The 6000-nt window shown below is 41.2% G+C and overlaps 1 protein-coding gene across 3 annotated transcripts in view; it reads right to left on the reverse strand.

The window, feature by feature from the left end:
- NHEJ1 (non-homologous end joining factor 1) overlaps nt 1-6000 on the reverse strand; it is a 76168-nt gene that overhangs the window by 11943 nt on the left and 58225 nt on the right. The window lies entirely within an intron of this gene.

Genomic DNA, 6000 nt, shown 5'->3' on the forward strand with positions numbered 1-6000 from the left:
ATGTTCTCTCTCTCTCGCTTTCCCTCTCTCTAAAATCAATAAAAACATATTTTTTTTAAAAGAAAATTAACAAAGTACTGTTACACACTACATGGATGGATTTAATAAACATTTTGTTGAGTGAAAGAAATCAGACACAAAAGAGTATATACCATATGATTCCATTTGTATGAAATTCAAAATAGGCATATTAATCTGCTAGAGGCCCAGTGCACGAAATTCATGCACTGGGGGTGAGGGGGGGGAGGTGGTGGTGTCCCTCAGCCCAGTCTGCACCCTCTCCAATCTGGGACCCCTCGGGGGATGTCCGACTGCCGGTTTAGGCCCAATCTAAACTGGCAGTCAGACATCCCTCTCACAATCTGGGACTGCTGGTTCCCAACCGCTCACCTGCCTGCCAGCCTGATCACCCTCTAACCACTCCCCTGCCAGTCTGATTGACGCCTAACTGCTCCCCTGCCGGCCTGATTGCCCCCAACTGTCCTCCACTGCCAGCCCCATCGCCCCCAACTACCCTCCCCTGCTAGTCCGGTCGCCCCCAACTGCCCTTCCGTGCCAGCCTGGTCTCCCCTAACTGCCCTCCCCTGCAGGCCTGGTTCCCCCACTGCCCTCCCCTGCCAGCCATCTTGTGGCTGTGGGTGCCACCATCTTTGAGAGCATGGCAGTCAATTAGCATATTCCCTTCTTATTGGTTGTGGGCGCCGCCATCTTTGCAATGGTGCAAGGGTCAATTAGCATATTCCCTCTTTATTAGGTAGGATCATGTTGGAAATTAGAAGAGTGGTTACCCTTTAGAGGTGGTAGATACTGAGTACTGACAATTTTTTAGTTCTTAATTTGAGTGCTGATTACATGGCTATGCTCATTTTAAAATAAATCTTTAAGCTATATGCTTATTATATGGGCACTTTTCTGTATGTACCTTATATTTCAATTAATAAAAGACTATCAATAAAAGATAAACCATGATAAAAAAAACTATTTTGCAGGTCCTCAAAAAGTTATATGTAGAGTTACTATGCTACCCAGCAATTGCACTTCTAGGCATATATACCCAAAATAATTGAAAGCATATGTTCATACAAACACTTGCACACATGTCCTAGCTAATTTGGCTCAGTGGTTAGAGTGTTGGCCTGCAAATTGAAGGGTCATGGTTTCGATTCCAGGCAAGGGGACGTATCTTGGTTGCAGGCTCAATCCCTGGCCCCAGTTGAGGCACATGCAAGAGGCAACCAGTCGATGTGTCTCTCTCAAATCAATGTTTCTCTTTCTGTCTCTCTCCCTCCCTTTCATTCTCTCTAAAAAAATCAATGGGAAAAAATATCCTTGGGTAAGGATTAATAAATATTTGCACACAAATGTTCATAGCAGCATTATTCATAATAACCCAAAAGTGAAAACTACCCAACTGCCCATCACCTGACAAATGAATAAAAAAAATATGAGATAGCTAAATAATGGCATATTATTCTGTCATAAAAAAGAATGAAGCACTGCCCAGCGAGTGTGGCTCAATGGTTAAGCATCAACCTATGAACCAGAAGGTCACAGTTCAATTCTAGTCAGGGCACATGCCAAGGCTGCAGGCTCGATCCCCAGTATGGGACATGCAGGAGGCAGTCAATAAATGATTCTCTCTCATTGATGTTTCTATCTCTCTCTCCCTCTTCCTTCCTCTCTGAAATCAATAAAAAATATATATATTTTTAAAAAGGAATGAAGTGCTGATACTTGCCTTGATGGATGAACCTTGAAAACATAATGCTAAGAGAAAGAATTCAGACACAAAAGACCATATATTGTATGATTCCATCTGTATGAAATACTTCAAATAGGCGAATCCACACAGAGACAGAAAGTAGGTTAGTGTTTTCCAACAGCTAGGGGAGAAGGGGAATGGAGAATAACTGCATGTGGGTACAGGGTTTCTTTTGGGGGTGATGAAAAGGTTCTAAAAGTAGATAGTAGTTATGGTTGCACAACTTGTGAATATTGTAAAACCATTTATTATTGTAAAAACTACTGGACACTTTCGGTGTATATATTTTGGTAAATGTTATGGTATGTGAATTATTTCTCAATTTTGAAAAAAGGATTTTAAAAAGATAAACTCTCCACTCTCCCCCTTTCCTCTGCCTGTTCTCCATTCTGTTCCCTTTTTTCAGAAATAGACTCTCTGGCTCCCAACAGGCCTGGACAACTTTTGAATGACTTAAACACCGTCAGTGGAGCAGATTACTGCCTATCGACTACGAGTGATGGTAGCTAGCACAGAATGGGGACAGAGCACAGGAGGTAGAGTCACATGGGACTAGTTTTGAAAAAAAGTCCACCACTTTCGTATTTGTCTTTATGATCTTGGCTAAGCTAACTTAATCTCTTTGAGCCTCAATTTTCTCTCTGTAAATGAATAAAATAATTCCTTTCAATGAGGCTTGTTGTGAGGATTGTTAAAAGAGACCATGTATGTAACACATTAAGTCTTTTCCCTTGAAAGTTCCAATCAATCTCAGCTACTTGAAGGCAACCAGAAAACACGCTTTATTTAAGCAAAACTGTGTAGGCTCTGGAAGTGAACTGCTCAAATCCCAAGTCCATTACTTTACCTTTCTAAGCTTCAGTTTCTCCAATTGTGTAATAGGAATAATAACACCATGAAGAAAGTGACGAGGGAAACTGTTCTCTTTAGGATGAGGATTAAATGAGATAATGCATGTAAAGTGTCACTAGACTGCCTGGCACATAGAAAGCACTCAATAAATAGTAACTGTTATTATTAATTCAATCATTAAACAAAATTGTTGAGTGGGCCAGATAGCGTGCTGTGTCCTAAGGAGAAGATGGAGTTCACTGCCTTCAAGGAGCTCATAGTCTGGCTAGGGAGTCAGACACATAAACAAACAATTGTTCTTCATGGCCAGGCACACACTAGAGCCTTTGATTCCCAGTCAATAACACTAGGGCTAAGGCATTATAAAACAAAGCTGGATATGTAAGGAACGGTGTGGGGTGGGGGCAGCGGTGAACAGACTAACCATGAATCAACAGTAGACCCTTCTTTTTTTCTATAAATAGCCTACAAAAATCTAGATAAATAGGCATGCAGACGGCCTCCTCAGCATTGCCATGAACTGGCCAGGGGCTTAAGGGCATCTCCTATAATACTATCATCCCTGCTCTTCAAGTGCTTGGTTCTTTCTCATCTTTCAGATCTCAGTTTAAATGTCACTTCAGGCCCCTAACCATGTCATCTAAAGTGTTTGCTCTTTTATTGCACTCTATTATTTTCCCTCAGAATGACTGTCTTTTCAATTATTTATTTGTTTACGTGTTTCCACTAGGCTGTGAGCTCCTGGAGTTCAGGTTCATTTAGCAAATGTTTACCAAGTATCTACTGTGTGCCAGGTTCTGAAATAGGTGCTGGGAATTCCATTTGGGGGTGCAGACATGGCCACTGTCCTCATGGATGTTATGGCATATATACTTGCTGCAAAGCTTTATGGTAGAAGATTATCTCAATTCTGGTGGAGGCCCCTCTTCTGACTAGGCCAGGTGGATATGAGCCCCTGGCTGGCAATCTCTCACTGAGTCCAAAAAGCAAAAGGCTGAAACTGGGGACTTCTTGGCTCTTCCTTTTGCAGTCCTAGAACCCCATGCCCACAGCCCAATGAAGTTTAAGCTAGGGCCAGCAGCACAACCTCAGAGCCATTTCTGCAAGTTCTTTCCTTATAAGTCTCTTCATATAGGCATTCTAAGGGCAAGAGCAGCTGCTATCAAGCAAGGGATGTACTAGCTGGGGGAGGCGGGGGCAGCAGGTTGATGAGAGTCTCCCTAAGACCCACAGAGAAGGAATAACTAGACCTGGAAGTGCTGAGCCCACATCACCTTCCCACGTCAGTGCCCTGAGGTTCTCAGACCATTCAACCTGACTTCACCCCAAAGGGCACTTCCTGCTAAAGCCAGCCTGAGGTCTAGGAATGCTGAATTAGTCGCCAGTAAGTATATTCTACTGCGAACTCTTAGGATACATCAAAGGGACACTGTTTTTTTTTTTAGGAATGGGAGATAACAGAAGTCAAAGGATTATTGAAAAAGCTGCTTCAAATTCATTAAATGAACAAGGGTGTATCACACACACACACACACACACACACACACACAGAATAAGTCCTTGCTTAATAACAGGAGATAATGTCATGAAAACAGAATCAGAGGAAAAGTCTCAAGCTACAAAAACAAATACATTTATTCATTCAAGAATCACTTACTAGACATCTCTAAGCCAGACTGTTCTAGGTCCAAAGAAATAACTGAATGATTGTGCATTCAGCAAAATATGTTCAGTTCTATGATAGGGGTCTGTGCACAGTCTACTATGAGAGAACAGCAGAAAGCAGGCAGGATTTTTCATCCTTGTCAGGGATTTCCTGGCCCTACCCCCCAAACTCCCTGCTTTTAATCTGCACTGGCAGCAAACAGAAGCAAGACCATGGGGTAGATCTGGATGGTGGGAATGAGGTCAAGGTATGTCCATTAAATCAGAATAGCATGTTGGGTTGAAAACAGAAGGCAAATCCACAGGAACCAGCCAGCTAACAGCCTCAGCCCAAATCACTGCTGCCAGGTCTAGCAGAATTAGTGATGGGCCTGTAGGAGAGCTGGCAAGGAGAAACAGTGTTATGTGGGAAATGATGTTCTGCAACTAAATCTGTGTGAGAGTGTTATCGGAAAATGAGATTCTCTGGAAATTCTGCTCAAATTCTGAGCTCAACCCCAGCATTAATCTCGGCATTACTCTCGGCATTACTCTCCCTCACCCCTCTCTGAGCAGGTAGGGTCATGTTGTCCTCCTGGTGTAAGGACTTGCAAATCTTAGATGAATACACTGAGCCCTTCCATACTCAACATGGAAAATACTATAATTTGGAGAAAATGAGTGTGGAAGAGTGGCTCTCCTGGGATCCATGATCCTGAGTAAGGGGAGAGGGAAATATATTTTTTTCATTCAACATCGAAACTTTGCTATTATTCCAATCACTACTATGTTTTCTTACCAAACCAATATAGTAATGCTACTTAGTGCCATCAGTATGGCTCTTTCTAAATTCATATTGATATATCTACACTCTACTTCCTGGTTCCTTTGATGATCAATAGCACATATTTTCTAGATGGATGACTATGAAAGAAAACTGTTCTCTTTATCAAATAAAAATGAATACAGATAAACTAAGGTGGCCAATTCAGGAAAACTCCCTTCTTTGGAAGTATGTCCTATTCCCCCATAGCCCTCCTTGAAAAGGCAAAATGAGGGAGGGGGAAGATCTGTGACCATAATCCCCCAGCCCCAGAAAATTACATGGCGGATGGACACCTGACCCAAGAAAACTCAATCCCTAGACCAGACTCTCTCCATCAGTCATGTGACCTGAAAGTCGTGAGAATGGATTCTTAGTTGTTGTTTTTATGCTATGAACTCCTCTGGCAAGCTAGTGAAGGCTCTGGGTCCTTTTTAAATGCATAAAATAAAACAGATAGCATTATCAAATAAACCAATTAATTAAAATGCCATTATCCAAGTATTTAAAAAACAAATTTGTAATAACATGTGTTTTTTTATTGACACATTAAATTACAAGATCTAGTAGTGGCTCTAACAACTATCATATTTCAAGTAGTGATGAGCATAAACTACATTGCATGATATCCCCAGCAACAATAAAAATGTAGGAAAATATCTGTGATTTCTTTGGTGACAAAATCACAGATACTGCTAGTGCCACAGTAGTTTTGTCCAGTGCTCTTCCCACTGTTTGTAATCCCACTGAGGGCATACAGGAAAGTCAGGGTATAAGGGATTGAATATTACTATTAATTGTTTTAAAATGCATTGAGTAAAAAAAAAATGCATTGAGTGATGGGTACATAATGTGTTTTGTTATTCTATATACCTCATAGATTTTTATATGTATTAAATATTTTATAATAAAAATATAT

This window comes from Myotis davidii, unplaced genomic scaffold (assembly GCF_000327345.1).
Source record: "Myotis davidii unplaced genomic scaffold, ASM32734v1 scaffold575, whole genome shotgun sequence".
NCBI lineage: Eukaryota > Metazoa > Chordata > Mammalia > Chiroptera > Vespertilionidae > Myotis > Myotis davidii.